Genomic DNA, 25,736 nt, shown 5'->3' with positions numbered 1-25,736 from the left:
ACAGTCCAACTCTCACATCCATACATGACCACTGGAAAAACCATAGCCTTGACTAGACGGACCTTTGTTGGCAAAGTAATGTCTCTGCTTTTGAATATGCTATCTAGGTTGGTCATAACTTTCCTTCCAAGGAGTAAGCGTCTTTTAATTTCATGGCTGCAGTCACCATCTGCAGTGATTTTGGAGCCCAGAAAAATAAAGTCTGACACTGTTTCCACTGTTTCCCCATCTATTTCCCATGAAGTGATGGGACCAGATGCCATGATCTTCGTTTTCTGAATGTTGAGCTTTAAGCCAACTTTTTCACTCTCCACTTTCACTTTCATCAAGAGGCTTTTTAGTTCCTCTTCACTTTCTGCCATCAGGGTGGTGTCATCTGCATATCTGAGGTTATGATACTTCTCCCAGCAATCTTGATTCCAGCTTGTGTTTCTTCCAGCCCAGCATTTCTCATGATGGACTCTGCATATAACTTCAATAAGCAGGGTGACAATATACAGACTTGACGTACTCCTTTTCCTATCTGGAACCAGTCTGTTGTTCCATGTCCAGTTCTAACCGTTGCTTCCTGATCTGCATATAGTTTCTCAAGAAGCAGGTCAGGTAGTCTGGTATTTCCATCTCTTTCAGAATTTTCCACAGTTTTTGTGATCCACAAAGTCAAAGGCTTTGGCATAGTCAATAAAGCAGAAATAGATGTTTTTCTGGAATTCTCTTGCTTTTTTGACGATCCAGCAGATGCTGGCAATTTGATCTCTGATTCTTCTGCCTTTTCTAAAACCAGCTTGAACATTTGGAAGTTCACAGTTCACATATTGCTGAAGCCTGGCTTGGAGAATTTTGAGCATTACTTTACTAGCGTGTGAGATGAGTGCAATTGTGCATTAGTTTGAGCATTCTTTGGCATTGCTTTTCTTAAATTACCATAAATTAAGTCAAAAGGCAAACTATAGAATAGGGAAAACTATCAGTAGTTAATGAATATCAAATGTAGATTTATTTCTTCCCCCCCCAGACACACAGCAACATGACTCAGTTACACAAACACACACACAAAATTTTTTTAATTGAACTTTTTTTGACCACATCATTTGGCATACTGGATCTTAGTCCCCAGTCAAGGATTGAACCCATATCCCCTGCATTGAGAGCTTAGAGTCTTAATCAATGGAATACAAGGGAAGTCCGAACACATATTCTTTTTCAGAGTCTTTTCCATTATAGGTTATTATGGATATTGAATATAGTTCCCTATGCTATACAATAAGTAGGTCCTTGCTGTTTATCTGTTATCTATACAGTAGTTTATATATGTTAACTCCAACTACTAATTTAGCTCCTTCTCTCCCTCTCCCCACACTATCCCCTCTTTGGTTAGTATTCGGTAACCATAAGTTTGTTTTCTATATCTGAGTCTATTACTACTTTGCTAATAGGTTCATATGTATTCTTTTAGATTTCACATATAAGTGATATCATATGATATCTGTATTCCTCTGACTTACTTTACTTAACATGATAATCTCTGGGCCCATCCATGTTGCTGCAAATGGCATCATTTCATTCTTTTTTATGACTGAGTTATAACACCATGTCTTTTGTTCACCTATCAATGGACATTTATGCTGCTTTCATTTTTTGGCTATTACCCATAGTGTTACTATGAACACTGGGGTACATGTATCCTTTTGAGTTCTGTTTTCCATGGCGGTTATACCAATTTACATTCCTACCAACAGTGTAGGACAGCTCCTTTTTCTCCCCACCTTCTCAAGCCTCTACTGTTTGTAGGCTGATGCCCATTATGACTAGCGTGTAGCTTGTCCAGCACAACTTACTGAGAAGACTCTCTTTCCTCCACTGTGTTGACAAATTCTTGCCTAATTTATCATAGATTAACTGATCATAAATGCATGGGTTTATTTCTGGGCTTTCTATCCTATTCCACTGATGTATACATCTGTTTTTGTGCCAGCACCACACTGCTTTAATTACTGTAACTTTGTAGTACAACCTGATACAGAAAAACAGGACCTGTATACCTGCTGCTTACAAGCAATCCACTTCAGATCTAGAGACACATGCAAACTGAAATCAGGGGTAGAAAAAGGTATTCCACACACATGAAAATCAAAAGTCAGAATAGCAGTATTTAATATCAGACAAAACAGACTTTAAAATAAAAGACTGTCAAAAGAAACAAAGAAAGTTATAGTACATATACACGATGGAATATTACTCAGCTATTAAAAAGAACGCACGTGAATCAGTTCTAATGAGGTGAATGAAAATGGAGCCTATTATACAGAGTGAAGCAAGTCAGAAAGAAAAAACACCAATACAGTATATTAACACATATATATGAAATTTAGAAAGATGGTAATGATGACCCTATATGCGAGACAACAAAAGAGACACAGATATAAAGAACAGACTTTTGGACCTATGGGAGAAGGCGAGGGTGGCATGATTTGAGAGAACAGCATTGAAACATGTATATTACCGTATGTGAAATAGCTTGCCAATCCAAGTTTGATGCATGAAACAGGGCACTCAAAGCTGGTGCGCTGTAAGAACCCAGAGGGATGGGATGGGGAGGGAGGTGGCAGGGTGGTTCAGGATGGGGGACACATGTACACCTGTGGCTGATTCATGTCAATGGATGGCAAAACTACCACAATATTGTAATTAGCCTCCATTAAAATAATTTTAAAAAAGAGACAAAGAAGGACACTACTTAATAATCAAAGGATCAACCAAAAGGCAGATATAACAATTGTGTGTTTGTGTGTGTATCTCCAATCCAACAAAGGAGAAACCTCAATATATAAGGTAAATGTTAATAGACATAAAATGAGAAATTAACAGTAATAAAATAATAGTAGGGGTCTTCAACACTCTCCACTTACATTAATGGACAGATACCCAGATAGAAAATCAATAAGGAAAAACACATACCTTAAATGACAAATTACATCAGATGGACTTAATTGATATTTATAGAGTATCTCATCCACATTCCTTTCACGTGCACATGGAACATTCTGCAGGACAGACCATATGCTGGGCCACAAAGCAAACCTTGGCAAATACTGGGTTGGCCAAAGAGTTCATCTGGGAAACATTTTACCAAAAAACCTGAACAAACTTTTTGGCCAACCCAATATAAAAATACTAGAATCATATGAAGTATCTTTTATGAGCCTAATACTATGAGGCTGAAAACCAAATACAAGAAAAAAAAAAAACTGCACAAGTACAAACATATGGAGATTAAACAATATGTTACTAAACAAGCAATGAACCACTGAAAAACTCAAAGAGAAAATCAAAAAATACCTACAGACGTATGAAAATGAAATCACAATCATCCAAAACCTATAGGATGTAGGAAAAGCAGTTCTAAGAAATTTACACCATACAAGCTTGCCCTCAGACAACAAGAAAAATCTCAAATAAGCAACCTAACCTTACACCTAAAACTGCCAAGGAAAGAACTACAAACAAAAATCCAAAGTTAATAGGAGAGAAATCATAAAGATCAGAACAAAAATAAACGAAACAGAGACCACAAAAACAGTAGAAAAGGTCAATGAAGCTAACAGTTGGTCCTTTAAAAAAATTAACAAAATCAATAAACCTTTAGCTAGAATCATCAAGAAAAAAGAGAGAGGGCCCAAATGAAATAAGAAACGAAAAAGGAAAAGTTACAAATGACACACAGAAGAGACGACTTCCCTTCAGCAAAAACAGTAAAGAATCTGCCTGCAATGAAGGAGACCTGGGTTCAATCCCTGGGTCAGGAACATCTTCTGGAGACGGGAATGGAAACCCACTTCAGTGTTCTTGCCTGGAGAATCCCATGGACAGAGGAGCCTGGTGGGCTACAATCTGTGGGGTCACAGAGAGTTGTACACAACTTAGTGACTAATACCACCATGTGGGCAACTATATGCTAATAAAACGGACAACAGAAGCGGAAAAATTCTTAGAAAGGTTCAATTTCTCTGAAATTGAAAACTGAACCAGGAAGAAACAGAAAATATGAACAAGACAATTACCATAACTGAAATGGAATCAGTAATTTTAAAACTCCCAATAAACAAAAATCCAGGACCTGATGGCTTAACAGGTGAATTCTACCAAATATTTAGTGAAGAGTTAACAGCTATCCTTCTGAAACTATTCCAAAAATTGCAGATGAAGGAGCATTTCCGAACTCATTCTATGAGGCCACTATCACCGTGATAGTAAAACCAGACAAAGACATCAGAGAAAAAGAAACTGTATATTTTTAAAATTCATAATAGATTAACATTAAATGACAAGAAAAATACCAATATTCTAAAAACAAAGGACACAAACACAACTTACAGAGAAAAAACAAACATATATAATAGTTTTAAACTCCAGATATATATACATTCATACCAAACAAAGAAGGAAAAGGCAACCCACTTCAGTATTCTTGCCTGGAAAATTTCACTGATAGAGAAGCCTGATGGGCTACAGTCCATGGGGTTGCAAAAAGTCAGACACAACTGAGCATGCACACCAAAAAAAAAGTACCTTGAAAGAAATATACTGAAAAGTGTTTGTATCTGAATAATGCAATTTTATCCCTCAAATATCTGTATAATTCCAAATTTTTTACACTGTAAGAATCAAAATGAATCAATTTATTTAGAAAAATTTGGTCATATCTCTATGATTAAAGCTGAATAACATCATCTTCTTTAATCTCCTTTGCTTCAACCCACGTTCCAATCTCATCACTCATGCACATAAATCTCACATTCTAATCACAGCAAATCACTTCTACTTCCAAAAGTTTCATGATCATGCCTGCTCCATTCCTCCCCCAGACTTTCTCCCAAGTGGAGCCCTTTATTAACATCGGCAATAAAAAGGACCACACCATATTTAGGCAGGGAGCAACTGGGGTTGAACTTTTCCAACCAAAACACAGCTGATTCCCAGGGAGTGTGAAACTGAGCAGAGATATGCTCCATGGCCCAATATGGCAGGCGAGAAAACGACCAAGACGACGGCTCTACAAAGACCCAGGATAGAGACTCAGGGCTGCACGAAGAGGCGTCTAGAGCAGGCAGGGTCTAAACAGGCTGAGTTATAACACCAGAGACTTCAATTATGATGCCAGGAGCACCAAGGTGAAAACTATCACCTCCATGACCAGAGGAAGTAAAGCAGAGTATATTAAATCTAAGGGACCAGAACCCTGTCTGCACTTCAGTGAGTCCAAGGAAGTCACTCTTCCCTCCCAGCCCACTCACTGCCCCGCTACCAATTAGGGAGAACAGCAGGAAGGAAGGACGGCAAAGGATGAAACATTTTTATCTGAACACTACATAAATGATTGTTCAAATAACCATATTGGACTAAAGCTTAAGCAACATTGAACATTTTATCATTTTCTCTACTAATCAGCAGGAAGTAAGTTGATTTTAGATTAAAATAAACTACTGTGAATTTTGTTACTCAATTTATAGGCAATAATCTTTAAGCATATTTTTTAAAAGACATGGATATTATACTTTCCCCTATCAAACATCCCAGATTTTATATAGTATCTTCACAGCCTTCAGAGGAATCATAAATCTGACTAGGATGACATGTCTCATACCTGATGTGGACTGACTCCATCCTTTCACCACTTCAAACACTTCCCTTCAGTACATAATCCAACGCACACACTACCTTTTCTACTTTTATTGATTCAGATTAAATCAATTCCGTGGGGCACCAAGCATTTGGCATGTACACACGTACCTTAAAGTTTTGATGAGGATTCTGGTTCAGGCAATGGAAGTGGTTTAAACAAGACAGAAAGAATTCCATCACTCTTTCACTCGGCAGTCCATATGTGAGTCATCCAGGCCCTGAACTGAGAGGCCCAAGCACCTTCTGCCTTATTGCTCTGCCACCTTCATGACAAGGCTTCCTACTCAGGTACAGGGATCTGTTCAGGAACTCACTGGTACACGAACTTGCAGTCACTGGGGGTGACAACAAGTAGAGGAAGCGGAGGGAATGTGCTTTCCCTCTAAGGGGACAACCCCAAAGCTGTAGCTTATTTTCCTTCATAGCCCCACGAGCAGAATTTATCTTTCTAGTTTCATGCTAGTAAAGCTGGGAAATATAGTCACTATCTGTGTGGCAATGTGTCCTATCAAAGGATAGTGGCTAATGGAGAATAACCAGAAATCTTTGCTTATCCCATAGGCCTACTCTTTTCTTTCCCGTGCTGTTTATTTCATATTTGAATTAAAAAAAAATTTTTAATGAAACATTATGCCAGTCAATATATTAATATACAAAATAAAAGGGTTTGTGTTTTGTTTTTTATCTGCTTTGATTTCCTTTAAAAACTAAGTTGGGTGCCTTGGAAAAATGCAATAAAGCAAGCTGCTAAAAATGGCCACTGAATTAGATCAATGTGAGAAACTCTTCAACAGAGAGGAGGAAAAAAAAAATCTAAGAGGATTCTTCACTCAGATTCCTTTGCAAGTATCTTTAGTTGGAAAAAAAAAGAAACTGGAAATAAGGGGTTGATTTTAACTATGCAAAAAAGACAACTATAAACTATATAATCAGTGAATCATACTCCCCCCAAAAAGGGATCAAAACTGTATACCAAAAGATTGCTAAACAGAACTATACTTATGTTTTCAACTAAAATAGAATATTCAAGTTATATTTACAAAAGTAATATTTTTTTTTTACCCTTAAGATCGGTAAATTTTGATACTGTCAGTACAGAGAACTTCTACAAAGGAAAATTTCCCCTGCGTGTCAACAAATTCAGAACTTAATTACCTTTATCTTCTAATTTTTATAATCCTCCCACAACCATTTTTCTAAAATGTTTAAAAGTGTATCAGTTCTTTAACACAAACTTCTGAGCATGACATTCCAAGGATACTAGAATTTCAACCCACAAGTATTCCAGCCTCACTTCCTTCATATACCTCCAAGCATTCTCTAGCCATGGAAGTCTTCAAAATAATCTATCTAATCTATTCAGCCAGAATTCCAGCATCTGTGTGTCAAGGATCACATTACACAACCAAGTCAAAGTTGAATAAATCAGAGGTCCTGACTCTATAAAAGTTGTATCTAGAATCAAAGGAGACAGTCAAGAAAATGAACAATTTCAGCATACTTTCTTTCATTCAAAAGTATGAAGTAGTTGCTGTCTGGCAGGTACAACTCTGGGTATTGAGAACAGAATGGTTGGGAATAACAGTTGTATGTCCTCATCTCATGAGGGGGAGGAACAGGCGGCAGGAAACACTTCAGATCGTGTGGGGAGGAAGGGCTACTTAGAGGCCTGAGTAATAAATACATGCAGATGGTTTACTTAAAATATAACTGCTACTAATGGATCTTAACAAGCTAATGTACCTAGTACGTCAGTGGAAGAACAAAATTAATAAGAGGAAGAAAACGATAGTAGAAACTTACAGTTACTATAAAACAAAACATGTACAAGTATATAATTCCTAAGAAGTACAACCCTAATCTACTTTTCACTGATCCAATACTGTCTAAAATATCCTTTCTAGCCACAGTTCTAGGAAGAACACGGATAAAACACAATTATGTCCAGAGAGGAGGTCTAGAGGACTCTAAACTACTTCATTTGAGGAATGGCTGAGGGATGGAGGAATGTTTAGAAAAAAGACTAGGAGAAAGCAGGGTGTATGGTAAACGGCTTGAGGCCCTATATAGGAAGGGAAGTTACACTGTGTGACACTCAGGAAGGCTGAATTGGGATCAATAACTGAAATTACACAGAAGCAAACCTCAGTAAAAGGAATAAGCTATTAACAAACTGATGCCAGAATCTGTCAATAAGATTGTTATTCTCCTCAGTTCTTTAGGCTATGGTTTAGTCACTAAGTTGTGTCTGACTCTTGCGACCCCATGGATTGTAGCCCTCCAGGCTCCTCTCTTCATGGGATTTTTCAGGCAAGAATACTAGAGTGGGTTGCCATTTCCTTCTCCAGGGGATCTTCCTGACCCAGAGATCCAACCTGTGTCTCCTGCATTGCAGGCAGATTCTTTATTGACTGAGCTATGACAGAGTTCATTTTAGCAGGAGTCATAGTTTTGTTAGACGTCATTTTACATCATTAAGATACGTTAAAAAGAAATGAGGCAACCTTCTGATTTTCCATGGTTAACAATACTGTACACTTAACATTTTGTTAAGACAGCAGATCTCATTTTAGGTACTCTTACCACAATAAAAGGGGTGGTGGAAGGAATGGGGCAGTACAGAACTCTAGACAACACTACTCAAAATCATCAAAACTACTTGTACTACCTTGGTTTATACAGTCATGTTAAACTGTAGGTTTCATACAAACAATAATAAAAAAAGACTCTGCTGAATTCATACATTCTGGCTATAGCCAGTTTCTGTACAGGGTCAAAGTCCTATAGGGATCAATGAAACACAAGCCTTTGCTTTTTTTCATCAGCTCTCTTCACCAAACCAAAGTGAATCTAAAACTGACCAGTGATGAAACAGCTTTAACTAAATTCCTATACTCCATGCAAACTGAAACACAGAGACTTAAATTTATAAGTAATAAACAAAAATTCTTCAGTAAATAGCCAATAATTTTATAGGGAAATAAGGGAAACAATCTATTAAAAATGAGGATAAATAATGCATCAAATCCCTCATGACTGGCAGGGACATGATAAAATAGGTTGGCAAGTATCAGTACACTAACCAGAAAAGAATTGTGGAGGCAAAGAGACCTCACATCCTGAGTTACTTAAAAATTTAGTCTGGTGATCTGTAAGAGAAGGAATTATTAGTACTAAGTCTTAATCTGAGAACCCTTTAATTTTTAGATGAATCGGTTGCTCTAGGACTATGGTACCAGAAACAGTAAACTTCTTAAATGCCAACTGGGCTTTCTTTTTCAAGTTGCCTTTACTATAAGCCATATTATATTTACTGTAAGATGTGCATGTGCTGATTTCAGTATGTTAAATGTGAAAAATGTGTGAAGTGAAAGTCGCTCGGTCATGTCCAACTCTTTGTGACCCCATGAACTATACAGTCCATGGAATTCTCCAGGCCAGAATACTGGAGTGGGTAGCCTTTCCCTTCTCCAGGGGATCTCCCCAACCCAGGGATCGAACCCAGGTCTCCCGCATTGCAGGCAGATTCTTTACCAGCTGAGCCACAAGGGAAGTCCAAGGATACTGGAGTGGGTCACCTCTCCCTTCTCCAGCAATCTTCCAAAATATGTGTATCGGACAATTAATGAAATACATGTCTTGATTCATTCTCTCTAATGGAGTAAATGCCAGATTAGAGTTTCCATTAGGGGTTTAGTATATTTAAATTTTAAAAGTTAAATAGGAGTTAATAAACATGTAAAGATACTCAACATCAGTCAGTCATCTGGGAAATGCAAATCAAAACCATAAGATGATACTACTTCACATATACCAGGAGGGCTAGAACCAAAAGGTCAGATAGTAACAAGTGTTGCTAAGTGTGTGAATAAATTGGAATCCTCAGAAGTTCAAAAAGTTAAATGGAAGTTACCATTTGATTCAATATTTCCACTCCTAAGTACTTAACCAAGAGAAATGAAACACGTCCATGCAAAAAGTTGTAATCAGTGGCCAAAGCTGCATTATTCATAATAGCCCCCAAATGGAAACAACCCAAGTATCCATCAACTACTGAAAAGATCAACAAAATGTGGCATACGAATACAATGGAATATTATTTGGCCATTTAAGCAATGAAGTACTGATAGATGCTACAAACATCATGTGAAGTGATAGAGGTCAACAAAAAGACCACACAGTGTTTGATTCTACTCATATTAAATGGCCAGAAATGTCAAATCTATAGAGACAGAAGTAGATTAGTGGTTGTTTAAGGCCAGGGATGGGGGCATGGGGTTTAGAGGAAATAGGAGGTAACTGGTCAAGGATACAGGGTTTTTTTGGAGGTTATGAAAATGTTCTAAAATTCATTACAGTAATGGCTGCACTACAATGTGAATATATTAAAAACACTGAATTGTACCCTTTAAGGGCAAATTGTATGGTTGGGGAATTATATCTCAACAAAGGTGTTTTAAAAGTTAGTGAAAATTTGATAGACTATAATTAAAAAGATAGTTTTAAGAATATTTTAGTAGCAACTTATGGCTACTCAGGGGAAAGCAAGGAAGGAGGTAAATTGGAAGACTGATTGACATACACACTACTATAAAATAGATAACTAATAAGGACCTACTGTATAGCACAGGGAACTCTACTCAATACTCTGTTATAGTCTATATGGGAAAGAATCTAAAAAACAGTGAATGTGTGTATGTGTATGACTGACTGTGCTAGTTACTGCACAGCAGTAACTAACAATGCTGTAAATAAACTATAGTCCAATAAAGATTTTTTAAATAGATTATTTAAAAAGTAGATTACAAACATTCCATTTACCTCCTTCCTATGAAACTGTCTTGAACCTCGACTAATGCTTGCTTCTTTGCTCCCAGAACACCAAACTTTTTCTAAATGGCACCTCTGTTATACCTCCTCTTCTGTCATGTAGACTTTCCGACTACACAATTTGCTGAAAGACTAATGATTTTACCTAAAGGAGAAGTCCAAAGATTTCATACCTAGCAGACTAGTGGTGTTTGTTATGAGAGAATGACGTATTTCTACGACTTTAGTCTTAATGTAGAACTAGCAAAATATTCCGAGGAAGAAAATTTAACCTTTAGGTCTCCAGATTTGGAAAAGTTAAAAGCTTTTAGGCCACTCAAACAGTCATTTTAGAACTTCGTTAAGGAGAGCTCTTCAGAGAGCTCCTACAGGGGGAAGGGGATGGAAAAAGCCACTCCTAGTGCCAGATGTAGGGCAGGATGTGGAATCGTCCTAAAATTACCATTGTTAAGTCATGATTCTTGCTCCTCCTTTTAAATCCAGGAATACTTAAAAAGAGGAAAATCATAATTTTAAAAATTCTGACAGACAACAAAATAGTCAAAACTATAAGAATCAGGAAAAGAACTACAGAAAAAGGGTAATGAGAAAACTATTATTTAAAATACTTAAACTAGATAAGATGAAACCAATAAACGAATACAAAGTAAGCAACAATAAACAAAAAATAAAGCACAAGAACTGGCAACAAAGGAAATATACAAGCCCTATAAACATAAAGAGACAGCCAACCTCACTGATCACTAAAAAGAAAAGTAATGAAATATTTTTAGCTAAATCAATATGGTATAAGAAATGGTGTGCAAGTGAATACACTCTTATACTACTCCTGAAAGTAGAACAGTTACCACCTTTCGGAGGGCAACAGATAACACATTTCAAAAACCTTAATAAATACCCTAGTCCAAACCAGACAATCCTTTTTAGAGATCTGTCTTAAGCATATTTGTACATTTTTAAACAATATGAAGAGTACAGTCAACCTAAGCGTCCAGTAATAGGAAGTTGATTTAACAAATCATGATAGACATACAAAAGTATTTTTATAAACGCATTAAAATGTGATAGCTTTATGTGAGTCAACATAGAAAAATGTTCAGGATATGTTATGTGGGAAAAAACAGGCTATAAGAGTGTATAAATAGATTAAATATGTGTGTTGGAATATATACATATACAATCAGTATCTAGAAGAATATACATGGAACTGTTATTAACCCTTGAGGCTAGGATTATGAAATGAAATGCTTTTTCATTTTATAATTTATATATTTTTCTAAATTACTTTCTAATAATCAAATATCACTTTATAATAAAAATGGAAAAATAGCATTTAAACCATATAGGTAATGTATTAAGCAGGCAAGTGCAAAAAGAGACTAAGGCATATCAGGAGTAAAAATAATAAAGATTGAAAAGAGGACAAAGCTAAATAATTTCAATAACTGAAGAAACAAAACATGCTCATATTTAAGAATAAAAATAACTGTATAACATAAATTGGAAAATAAAGATTGTTTTAAAAAATGCAAAAAAGTTTTATGTGAAAGAAGATAAAGATTGTATAATGGTAAGACAGCTAAGACTATAAACAACAATTTTGAAAGTAAAAAGTTGAAAATCTAGTAAATTAGAAATCCACACATAAAAGAATGAAGTTGGACCCTTACCTTGCACCATACCAAAAAAATTAACTCAAAATAGATAAAAGGTCTAAACATAAGTGATAAAACCATAAAGCTCTTAGAAGAAAACATAGGAGAAAACTTTATGATATTGAATTTGACAATGATTTCTTGGATATGACACCAAAAGTTCAAGTAACAAAAGAAGAAACAGCTAAATGGGACTTCATCAAACTTTAAAATTTGTGCATTAAAAGACACTAAAAAGAAAATGAAAAGGCAACTCACAGAATAGGAGAAAAAATATTTTCAAATTAAATATCCGATAAATGATGAACATCCAGAATACATACAGAAAACTCCTATGACTTAACAAGATATTTATCTTGTTATTAACCCAATTAAAAAATGGAAAAAGGAATTGAATAGACTTTTCTCCAAAGAAGATATACAAATGGCCAAAAAGCACATGAAAACACACTCAACCTCACTAATCTTTAGGAAAAGGCAAATCAAAACAGCTATAAGATACCACCCATTAGGAGACTACTTGTCATAAAACAAAAACAAAAACCTATAAATAACAAGTTTTGGGAAGGATGTGGGGAAATCAGAACCCTTGAACACAGTCGATGGTCATGTGAAATGGTGTACCCACTATGGAAAATCGTATGGTAGTTGAAACTTTAAAAACAGAATTTTTATTCTAAAAAATGAAAATTAAAAAACCATAAATACCATATGATCCAGCAATTCCACTTCTGAGTATACACCCAAAAGAATTATAAGTAGCAACTCAAAGAGATATTTATACAGCCATGTTCACAGCAGTATTATTTGTAATAGTTCAAAGGTATCAACAGCTGAAATGTGTATTAATGAATGAATAAACTGTAGTATATACAAACAATGGAATATTATTCAGTCTTAAAAAGGAAGGAAATTTTGTGCGTGCAACGAAGTAGGTGGACCTTGAAGACATTATGCTAAGCCAGAAATAAGCCAGAAAGAGAATACAACTATTCCATGATTCCATTATACAAGGTATACAGAATAGTCAAAACTCATAGAGATGGAAAGCAGAACAATTATTGCTAAGGGCTAAGAATGTGGAGCTATTGTTTAATAAGCACAGAGTGTCAGCTTGGGATGATGTAAAAAAAGAAAAGGCTAAGAGCTGAAGAATTGACGCTTTTGAAATCTGGTGTTGGAGAAGACTCTTGAGAGTCCCTTGGACAGCAAGGAGATCCAACCAGTCCATCCTAAAGGAAATCAGTCCTGAATATTCACTGGAAGGACTAATGTTGAAGCTGAAACTCCAATACTTTGGCCACCTGATGCGAAGAGCTGACTCATTTGAAAAGACCCTGGTGCTGGGAAAGATTGAGGGCAGGAGGAGAGGGGATGACAAAGAATGAGATGGTTGGATGGCATCACTGACTCAATGGACATGAGTTTGGGTGGACTCCGGGAGTTGGTGATGGACAGGGAGGCCTGGCGTGCTGCAGTCCATGCTGTCGCAACGATTTGGACATGACTGAGCAACTGAACTGAACTGATGATGTTCTAGGTATGGCTTTAGTATGCATGGGGTGGGGGGGCTTGTTTATAATAAATTTCACAGTAATTTAAAAATAAAATCTAGCAAGTTAGTGAAAAGGGGTTAAATGTATGACTAAAGATTTCTATAAGACATTTCACATGCACAGGTTTATATAACTTTTTGACCTAAGGAAGTTCCCTGGGCTTCAAGGTGCTGGTAAAGTTCTACTGGAATCAGCACAGGGCAGTGATTCTCAAAAGGGATGGTACAGCATCATGGGCAGGGTAAAGGACATTTATGAGATCATTTTTGGTTGTTGGAGTGGTTGGGTGGTTTACAGCAATATACAAAACAATCTTATCAATGAGGCACTGGTCTTGTGTTCTGTAGAATTTTCAAATGATCCTTTGGACATCCCTATCATTCAAAAAAAAAAAACTGTTCATGATCTGAGTCTAGAACCTAACCCCATTTCTCATATAAACACAAAGATCTTTTTGCACAGTTTTAGTATATGCTGGATTTTTCCAGGAATGCAACTGCTGCATAAATGGGGAAAATACGTTCTTATCATTTAGAAATTTTAGGAAAGCTGAGCTCCATTTCTGACAATCATATTCTCAGTAGCACACATACTGTAGTCTGCATGTGTAGCAAACTACATAGATTCCATACACAGAACAAGCATCTGAGTTTTATAATGACCTATAGTTATGGCCGGAGAAGGCACTGGCACCCCACTCCAGTACTCTTGCCTGGAAAATCCCGTGGACAGAAGAGCCTGGTAGGCTGTGGTCCATGGGGTTGCAAAGAGTCAGACATGACTGAGCGACTTAGCAGTAGCAGTAGCAGGAAGGAGCCTGGTAGGCTGCAGTCCATTGGGTCGCTAGGACTCGGACACGACTGAGCAACTTCACTTTGACTTTTCACTTTCATGCATTGGAGAAGGAAATGGCAACCCACTCCAGTGTTCTTGCCTGGAGAATCCCGGGGATGGGGGAGCCTGGTGGGCCGCTGTCTATGGGGTTGCACAGAGTCGGACACGACTGAAGTGACTTAGCAGTATAGTTGTGGCTGAGTCATAAATGGAAAAATATAAATTATTTCTTATAATACATTGTAGTTAAATTGTTATAGTGTGAAAGTCACTCAGTCGTGTCTGAGTCTTCAAGGCATCATGGACTATATAGTCCATGGAATTCTCCAGGCCAGAATACTGGAGTGGGTAGCCTTTCCCTTCTCCAGGGGATCTTCCCAACCAGGGATTGAACCCAGGTCTCCTGCACTGCAGGTGGATTCTTTACGAGCTGAATCACAAGGGAAGCCCAAAGTGTTATACTGATTGCTTTTTAATATGTCTATAATTATAGGTTATTTTTATCTACCAATCTTGTTTTGAAATATTACAGGGCACATTAAAAATTTTTCTTCTACAAAAGGGGGCAGTGGGCCTGATACGGATGAGAAGTGTTGATCTAGAACAAGTAAAATATGGACCACTTTTCCTTTCTTAGACACTTTCACTTCAGTTCAGAACACTAACCTCCACTCTGAAGTACAGAAAAGAAAAGCTAAGTCCACATGAGTCTTGCTGTCCATTATTGACATTGTAAATGTCTGTTTTCCACAGAACGCCAAGCACTGCAAGAAAGACCTTCTTCTTTTGTTCCCTCCATCCAGGAGCAGTGCTCAAACGCGGGATGCCCATCAGTCAGGGATGTAGAATGATACAGGTCATTCTTACATTAGCTGAAGGCTGGACAAGAGTTAGCCCCAAGTTTCTTTCTAACTTCAAAAAGTCTATGATACTATCAATAGTTCTAAGGTGAGTTTAAATTACCAAACCCCAGGAAACAGCAAGTCATTAACCCACTCATTCTCATGGTTGTTGTTTATAATGATGTTAACCAACCACCTCATCAAGCTCTCAGGACTAGCAGACATCTGGTCCTGTCTAAAAGGTCCATGAGACATTTTACCCACACCAAAACGTCCTTGATATTTGGCTCTGTCCAAAACTACTTGGCATGGGCCAAATATGCTCATGGATGTTTTAAACAGGACCAAATGTCCTAGAAAGGCTTTCACAGGCAACACAATGCCCCAGGTGATAGACCTCAATGATGACAACTGTACCAAATCACTTTTAAAAACCACAGGTATATACTTTACAGAGCACTATGTGTAGAAGAAGATCCATTTATATCCCCAACCACTGACATTAAAAATAGGGGGAGGAAAAATGAGACTGAAAATAATTATATAAATATATATATATGTCATCATTCAAAACTCCCATATAGTTTGAAAAGACTAAAACTAAATTATAATAGGTAAAGCAACAACATTAAAATGGGCACTCAATCAGAGTAATCGTAAAGACAACTCAGAGTACTAAATTAATATCAATATGCAAATATTCACAATAGAATTAACTGTGAGACTTCACTTCCTTCAACAGTGCTCTACAAGCAATCACTTAGAGTCAAGCAAATGCCAAATGTATTACTACTACTAACTTTATGATTATTTATAAGAGCAATGTATTGATCTTATTTTGCACACAGGAAAATGATCTAAATAGCACCCTTTTAAAAAATATTTTCATTCTTACCTGTTCAGTACCCAGCATAATGCCTAATGAAAAGAAGTAAGCAAACTGCATTTGTTTCTGTTAATGTATGAAAATAGCTACCTTTATAATTGTTACTATGTGATAAGTACTATACTAAGCATTTCACATTAATTTTTCCTCAGTCCTAATAAGCACTGCCATTACTAAGTCATAACTATATTATATTATAAATGCTAAAACTGAAGCTTAACCTGGATTACACTAACTGCCCAAGGTTACACTCCTTGCAAGTAGAGATCCAAAAGTCAAAGGTTCTATGTTTATCTACCTTCTCTGATATGATAAACCAAGACAGAATATTAAAAAGCAGGGACATCACTCTGCCGACAAAGGTCTATATGGTCAAAGCTATGGTTTTTCCAGTAGTCATGTGGAGGTGAGAGCTGGACCATAAAGAAGGCTGAGCACTAAAGAACTGATGCTTTCAAACTGGTTGGAAAAGACTCTTGAGGGTCCCTTGGACAGCAAGATCAAACCAGTCCATCCTAAAGGAAATCAACTCTGAATATTCACTGGAAGGACTGATGCTGAAGTTGAAGCTGCAATACTTGGGTCACCTGATGCCAAGAACTGACTCATTGGAAAAGACCCTGAGGCTGGAAAAGACTGAAGGTGGGAGGAGAAGGGGACGACAGAGGATGAGATGGTTAGATGGCATCACCGACTCAATGGACACTGAGCCTGGGCAAGCTCCAGGAGATGGTGAAGGACAGGGAAGCCTGGCATGCTGCAGTTCATGGGGTCACAAAGGCTCTGACATGACTGAGTGACTGAACAACAACCTTCTCTGCCTTTAATTCTCAATGAAGGACAAAGTAATGAAGGTCAAATAGGATGACACCTCCTGTAAAAAGGATGCAGTAACTGTTATGGAAATACCTTACAGATTGAACTTTGTTATTTTGATTATATCTATAATTAACTTTATTTCCAAAACTGAGAAAATTAAGAACTGATGTTCCCAAACAGCATTTGTTCTTCTGAGATAGATAACACGACCAGCTTAAGAGTAATCTAGTTTCTAAGAAGTACTACAGTGAAAAACACCCCCAGTTATAAAATAGTTTAGCTAAAAGAACTACCTAGTAATGAAATATCTGAAATATCAAGTAAAAATAAATGCTAGAATATTCAGTTTCACAACAGACAGAAAACATCTTCAGCCAAAACTCTTAGGGTGAACTGAAAAGTAAAGACCGTCATTAAAAACAATTAAGCATATCACCTGCCATTTAAATTACCAAAACATTATAGGAAGCATTTATATTTTACATAAACATATTGACTTTTATTTTTATACAGAAGAGCACACTAAACTGCCCAGTCACTTTTCCATTAGCAGCTTCATGAAGGAATGTTCACAGCATTTTAAATGACAGAAAGAGAAAGAACTGGAGTGACTCTAAGGCATCAGATCTGTAGATGTGAGGTGAGATTTGTGAAAAGACAGAATCACTGGACCAGAAAGGATTTGTAAAGGTCACCTAGTATCTCTGTTAGCCTTGGGGAGCACTACAAGGCTACACCATTACTGAGAGACGAAAATCGGTTATTTTTAGACATTAGAAGGGAGGGAAAATATCCTACTTCCTTTAAAAAGTCACCCCAGAGATGAACAATATTTAGAGTCAAACCTCTATTTATACTCAATATAAATCCTTGAATAATCCTGCTTAAGTCCATTTCCTTTCGTATGGTCTTCGCGGAATGTGCAAAACAGCTGGCCATCACACTACATGTAAAGTCTTTAGCTTTCTCTTTTGGGGCGGGGCCGGGGTGGGGACACAAATATGCCATCTTTAGCTTTTTCTCATTAGACTTTATTTTCTAATCTGTTATAAATCCTTCTCTCTGATCTCTCTCCGTTCCTCTTAAAAGGCCAAGGGAGGAAGTAGGTGGTTTCTCATGCTCTAAAACGTCAACCCACTGTTATTAAGCCATCATTCTTGCTTCTCCAATTGCTAGTGTCTTTGTAAAGTCATCAAATGAAAGTTGAGACATCGTGAAGGCTAGAGAAGAGAAATAGACAAAGAGGAGTGGAGAAATTAGGTAAGCCTAGAACAAACTGCGGACAACTTTGAAGACAACTTACAAAAAGTAAATTCTAAGCATTTAGATCAGAAATCCCTGGCATGAGGAAGTAGCTACAGGTTCACTAAAAAAGGTCAGTACTATTTTGATGAGATTATTAGACAGAGAAAAAGGCATGACTACACAAGCCCAAAAGTAGCTTAGTTTCAGAAAGGCTTTAACAGATATCCCAGAATATCCTTGTGCTCAATACAAGAAAACAATGCTAAGCTCTAGTTTAGGTGGGTGTGCATCTGGTACCTATTTAAATAATGGGATTAATGAATTACTATTTGTGAATAATTAGTTATAAAACTTATTCTTTAATCATGAAGTAGGAGGAAAAAAGTAGAAGGAATACCAGCATCTCTTAGTATCTCAAAATTCAGTAATAAAGGGCAAGGACAAATTGTCTTCACATATGTTAAAATGGATGTAGGAAACAGAACGCAGACTCAAAATTTCAATTTTTCAAATATATGTTACTGGTTTGAGCTAAGCAGTTACGTAATGAATTTCAGTGGGATATAATTAACATGCCAAGAGTAAAGAGCGGTTTGCTAAACACCGAACAGAGTGACGGAGAATCTACTCTCAACAGAGCATACAACTAGAGGACGTGCAGAGATCAAGCAGTGTCTAAGTCCTTGCTATTGTATAAACATATGTGGAGTTTGCAAACAGGTGGGGGCCCACCTACAGCAGGGCTACTGATGCTAAGGTGTCTGAGAATAATGCTTACAGAATAATTGCAGAACTTATACAAAAGAGTGGGAGGTTTCAGGGAAGGGGCCATTCTCTCCTTTAATCATCTAAAACCCTTTCAGATGCTACATAAAAGAGAAGTGACACACATACTGCCAGAGGGAAGTATATACAGGGACCTCAGACAAGCATGGAACTTAGATGTGTCAGCCTCCCTTGGGTCATCTCAGCAAGTCAGCTCTGAGTCTCCCCACGAAACTGCAGTTAGTACTTGGACTAAAAAACAAACCCTGGTCAACACATTATTTTTAACCCCTTTCAATAAAGATTCTGTGGGGAGACTAGGGATGAAATTTGTATCACACAATGCATTCCAGAACCTAACAATATTGCCCCCACACACCCATTCTTCCTTCCCCTGTTTCTCCTCACTGGAAGTCACCCCGACCTCTTCCATTCTCCTCTCACATGCTTTCTCAAAACCCAGCCATCATGCACAGCCACATGTAATGTCTGTGGCTGAACGAGGACCATTTATTATTTCTCCCAGGCATCTTAAACATCTCCCCCCTAAACTCAAGGAACTGTTCAAAGCACCCCTTCAACCCAAGAAGGGTTTCTTTTCAAGAGGAGAGATTTGCTGTTGCTACTGACATGGGAGATCCAAGAGCAAATCCTCCTGGAAAACATGAAACTAATGAGAATTCTGCTGATTCTGCTTGGGTATCAAAAAAGCCAATTTCAGAAGAGGTAGCAGAGTTCTTTTCCTGTCTTTGGTATTAACCTTGGTATTCAGGTGTATAGTCTCAATTTGAGATGCATGAGAAGAGTATCTGTCTCATCTATAACATGTATATAATAATACAAACTTTCACAGTCAGCTGCTGTAGGATTTAATAAAATAACTCAAAAAACCAAGCAAACTACCTGGGATATTAGCAGACACTCGGTAACAATTAATGAAATAAGCTGATATTTACAGATCCCTTGGGACACTGTCTGAAAAATGCTAAGCAATATATAAGCATCTGCTAATAAATAAAACTAAGCATCTTTCCAGCGATTATCAATCGTGCTATACAATTCCATGATCCAGTAGGAATGTTGCAGGGATAATTTTAGCTTTTAGAAGAGAAGAATGGATTAAGGGACACAGAAAATCTTTCAACACAACTTCCTATCAGTCTATGATCCAATGGTTTCGATTGTGGGGCTCCCACTTCAGAAACAAACACAGGCTGCCTTAGCGAACAATAACATTACAGATGAACATGTACTTTAAATTTTAAGTTAATAAGAATCCAAGGAGTTTATATTACAGAGCCACTGCTGTTCTGTTGCTCAGTCATGTCTGATGCTTTGCGATCACATGGTCTGCAGCACACCAGGCTTTCCTGACCTTCGCCATCTCCCAGAATTTGCCCAAGTTCACACCCATTGAATTGGTTATGCCATCCAACCATCTCATCCTCTGCCATCCCCTTCTCCTCTTGCCTTTAATCTTTTCCAGCATCAGGGATAATGTACTTTTAAAAACATACAACCTTCAAAGAAATTCTTTCTTATTGACACAAACATAATTAAGGAGTGGAAAATTTCACTCGCACGCCCAGTGGTAAATAGTTGACATTCCCAAACTCTCATTCCCTAAATCAATGTCTTCTAGTATATTTCCCTTTAATCACCAAAGCTGTACTGAATTAACTTCTCAAATACTTCTTAAAACAACACACCATTGCTGAGTTAAGATCAAATTTCCTTCTCAATATAAAATCTCCAGCTAAGTAAACATGTGCCTTTGTAACATAGCCATAGTTTCTTCAATACTCATACATCTGACTAGTAAAACAATACCTAACAGAGTCATGAAAATCAAAGGAGATAATAATGTAACAGTACTTCATAAACTGCTAAGAATTATATATGACTGAATTTCTCACAAACTATCCTTGGAACACTAATATGAAGATATGCCAATAGGTGTTCTGTGAATACCAAGCTGTACAGTATAATAAGGTGCTTACCATCCCTACTTTAAGGACATACACAGTGAACATAAGCATATTAAAGACTAAGAAGTGTCCTACTTTTAACTTTAACTCAGTACTTCTTAGAGGTAATGAGAACTAAGAAACCATTCTACTTGATTTATGGAAATTCAGAAAACTGTTACAAAATAAACCATACAATATCAACTATGATGTTAGCTATCAAATTTTTTTTCCTGAAAAACAGTATTACTAAACGGAAGGAAATATGAACTTGAGCGAACTCCAGGAGATGGTGAGGGGCAGGGAAGCCTGGTGTGCTACAGTCCATGGGTGGCAAAGAGCTGGACATGACTTGGCGACTAAACAACAACAAAACGGAAGGAATATAAAAAATATTAATTACTGCCTTCTTTAGAAAACACTCAAGTTGTTTTATCAAAATATCCTCTTTAACAGATTTTCACTGTTAAAATTATATTTTTGCTCTCAAGAATATAATATGCTATAACAATTCAAGGTAATATTCTTCTTTAACTGGTAAAATCACTCCAAATAATATATTGGCAAATAACTTGAAATTAAGTCTCTGATTTGCAAATGGATATCATAAGCACCATTTTTAAAACTTAATGAAAATCATCAAAGGCCACAACCAAAAGGGCTGGAAGCTATTGGATCTATTTCCAAACTCTGACTTGTATTAGGTTTATCCTGGATATCTACTTATTCCAGGATAGGAACATCAGAATACATCTTACTTACGTGGAAACCTCTAGCCTAAAATACAAAGTTGAGCATAACAGATCTTGTCTTAGAGAGTAACAGATTTTTTTAACATGGAGAAGCTCTTCAAAGGTCACCTGGTTGCTTCCTCCCATCTGTAAAAATAACCAGACTGTGGTCCAGGGAACTGCAGAAATACCAGGCTCTGAGAGCTGTTGCGTTTTAATCTAGACTCTGCTGACTGTCACATGCTTACATCATGTGCAAACAATTCCAATATTTCCCCTCACATTTTAAAGGAAAACTGTCTGCAGTGAGCTACCAATAAACAACATATAAGTCACTTCTGGGGTGACTGGTGGGATCATTTTAAAAAGAAGCAGTCATTTTCCAGAGAAGCTGTAGAGAACTGATTTGCAGTAGAGCTGCCTGTTAAGCACAGATCTATGAAGCAAAGTAACAGGAAAGATTCATTTATTTACTGATGGTTAATGAGTGATCCAACCAAGCCAGGAAGGTCAACATTACCTACCACGTAATAAGCATTCAGCATGTGCACAGCCCCTGATATATATCTAAACTTCACAACAAACCCTGTAAGACAGATATTTTCTTATAAATTCACAGATGATGAGATGAAGGTTCCCAGAAATGTAGAAATGCATCATGGTCACCCCCACCAGTTAAAGTGTTGATGTTAAGATGGAAACTGCATTCTGCCTGTTTGAAAACTAGGATCTTTCAGCATAGAAAAGTGAAGTGGAAAAAATCGACCTGGAGACTACTATGGCTAAAGATTCTCCGCCACCCAAACGGCAAGCAAAGCGTAATTCAAAACGTGAAAACAGTTTGCTGAAAAAGAAGACAGGAAATAGAAACGTCTCAAGTGTCTGCTAAGAACCACCCACCTTGTGTATTTCTTGAACTTGAGCTGCGGTCACTTAGGATTTAAGGCTTTTCTAGACACTAGAAGACACTATATCGAAAGAAATTGGGGGCTGGGAGTGGTGAGGAGTCAGTCCACACACACTAGCTCAAGAACAAAGAGGGATGGAGCCTCAGAGCTATGGTTCTTAGCATGATGTCAGACGGCTATGCCTGGACAAGGGCACTGCAATCAACAAGCAAGTCCAACCTAAACAGAACTGTTTCACAAAACTCTCCATGGGACTGTGAGAACACAAGGCTCCGGAACCTGTGCCAGCAGCTGGGGCCAAGGACAGTGCTCAAAACCTGGCATGGGAACCACCACAAGAGACCTGGAGAGACCACGAGACAGACACAGCAAGCTCAAGCTGGGGCACCAAGAGTCCCAGTGTGTCTGCATGGGCAATGAGACACGGCAAAAGCTAGGATACCTCTGATCTCAACAGCCTTAGAAGACATCACCACTGTGAGCTGTAGCCAGAGCACTGGAAAACAAGAGAGTTCATGAGGAAGCCAAGAAAAAAGACACGAGGGATTTGAGTCTCCTTCACAAATCTCACAGAGAAAGCAATGGCACCCCACTCCAGTACTCTTGCCTGGAAAATCCCATGGACGGAGGAGCCTGGTGGGCTGCAGTCCATGGGGTCGCGAAGAGTTGGACATGACTGAGCGACTTCACTTTCACTTTTCACTTTCATGCATTGGAGCAGGAAATGCCAACCCACTCCAGTGTTCTTGCCTGGAGAATCCCAGGGATGGGGGAGCCTGGTGGGCTGCCATCTATGGGGTCACACAGAGTCGGACACGACTGAAGCGACTTAGCAGCAGCAGCAGCACAAATCTCAGGGTGGACTTGGAGAAATTTGAAAAGGATGGATATCCTGAGGCTGGCAAGAGTAGCTTGGAACCTCCTGAGAATACAGTGCTTTGCCCTTTGCACTGTGACTTTTTATCTGAAGGTCGCTTTTTGGGAAAGAAAAGTTTAATGAAATGTCTAGAAACACTGTTAAGTATTAGTATGCTTATTCAGCATGTGAACCTCATTAAAAGCTTTGCCATTTGAAAGAAATGATTTCATTTCTGTACTCAAAAGCCCTCCTTTTAAAAAAGTATACTTATACTTGGGGGCTTGTTTCACCTAAAAGGGTATCTTAAATCTCTCACCTCTAGATCCAGTCTTAAATCTCTTACCACTAAATCCAGGGAACAAGAGCCTTCTCTTGCCTTATTTTCTTTTACTTCTTCTAACATGCATCCAACAGGATGCATGGTAAGCCCACAGTAAGTGCTTAGTAATTACAGCATATTTAAGACAGGGGGAAAGTGTTCGGAAGAATTATGCAAAGAAGCATGGTGCCCTCCACAACTCAGGCCTGCTCCAACAGCGCTGATCTTAATGTCATCTGGAAGACAGGCAAACTTGCCTGCTCATCTGTACATTCACTTTCTAATAGTCTGCTCAGTGACACACTGGATTTCATTCTCTTAAACATCTAGCTGAATAGCTCTGTTATCATTCTTTCTGGAATGCCATTGCTACTTAAAATTTCAAAACCTCAATTATAATCACTGATCTTTAATAATAAAGACACCAGCCTACTCACTGACTTTGACACCTTAATGACTAAGAGTGCAAAGTCTTGAACACTAGACTACATAAAATATATTTAAGGAAGGTAAGCACATAGGAGTTTTTGTTTAACCCTGACAAAATCATTTTGTTTCAGAACAAAAAAAACACACCAAAAAATACATTCTGAAATCAATGAAGTCTAACTATTATAGATCTGGTATATACCAAAAGAACATCATTCTTATGCTGTATACATGTATTATCTGTTAGAAATATAGACTTAGAAATTATCTGAAATTCACAATACTAGCAAAGAAAATTTTATTTCCTTTTTTATGCAGGAGAAAGCAATTCAATTATGATTTTAATATTAAAAACACAAAACAATCCATGTATTTGTTTAATATCAACTCTCAGAATCATTTGTCCTTATTCAAGTTAATGAGATTCTACTAAAAACATTAAACTTTTCCTTGTACTAAGAAAACCTCAATAAAACCAAAGTTGTATAATACCACTGACTGAGTCAGTAATTTTAAAAAATCTCTACACTTAGTTAGAAATACAATATTTATAGACAATGCACTTAAAAATGAACTGAAATGCAGGCTAAGACAAAATAAAGAATAACCAGCATATTATTTAATTTTCCCCATAATATATAAGAGGTATTTCTTCTGTAGCAGTATATCTAATTAAAGATGAAACAATACTTTATCAAAATAATCTATTTTAAAAATATTATATCTATAACCTAATAAACAAGTCCAAGTTGTTCACATTTAGACTCCATGTATAATTTTGGAACACGGCCTAGAAAGCTATTCCGAAAGCCAAAGTTCTAGTTACAATAACTGAAATCTTTCTAAGTTCTTCCAACTTGCAGAAAACACCATTTTCAAGAGATATTTTACAGTTTTATCTTAAATATAAAATGTACCAACGATTTGCTTTACTATAACAAAGAAAATAACCTTAAAAATTATATAACTGAAATGTGTTGTCAACCATGAAAGTGCTGCACTCAATATGCCAGCAAATTTGGAAAACTCAGCAGTGGCCACAGGACTGGAAAAGGTCAGTTTTCATTCCAATCCCAAAGAAAGGCAATGCCAAAGAATGCTCAAACTACCGCACAATTGCATTCATCTCACACACTAGTAAAGGAATGCTTAAAATTCTCCAAGCCAGGCTTCAGCAATACATGAACTGTGAATTTCCAGATGTTCAAGCTGGTTTTAGAAAAGGCAGAGGAACCAGAGATCAAATTGCCAACATCCACTGGATCATCGAAAAAGCAAGTGAGTTCCAGAAAAACATCTACTTCTGCTTTATTGACTATGCCAAAGCCTTTGACTAAGTGGATCACAATAAACTGTGGAGAATTCTGAAAGAGATGGGAATACCAGACCACCTGACCTGCCTCTTGAGA

The 25,736-nt window shown here is 37.4% G+C and overlaps 1 protein-coding gene across 3 annotated transcripts in view; it reads right to left on the bottom strand.

Moving 5' to 3' along the window:
* GNAI1 (guanine nucleotide binding protein (G protein), alpha inhibiting activity polypeptide 1) overlaps positions 1-25,736 on the bottom strand; it is a 106,616-nt gene that overhangs the window by 52,876 nt on the left and 28,004 nt on the right. The window contains exon 1 of one of the 3 annotated variants that reach the window (XM_010848104.1): positions 22,713-23,285. The exons of the other annotated variants lie outside the window; for them this stretch is intronic. The gene's annotated coding sequence lies outside the window, so the exon portion shown is untranslated. Of the gene's footprint in view, positions 1-22,712; positions 23,286-25,736 lie in introns of those variants that run through there. 3 annotated transcript variants of the gene reach the window in all.

This window comes from Bison bison, unplaced genomic scaffold (genome assembly GCF_000754665.1).
Source record: "Bison bison bison isolate TAMUID 2011002044 unplaced genomic scaffold, Bison_UMD1.0 scf7180017864260, whole genome shotgun sequence".
Lineage (NCBI taxonomy): Eukaryota > Metazoa > Chordata > Mammalia > Artiodactyla > Bovidae > Bison > Bison bison.
This window is presented reverse-complemented; position numbering and strand designations above follow the sequence as displayed.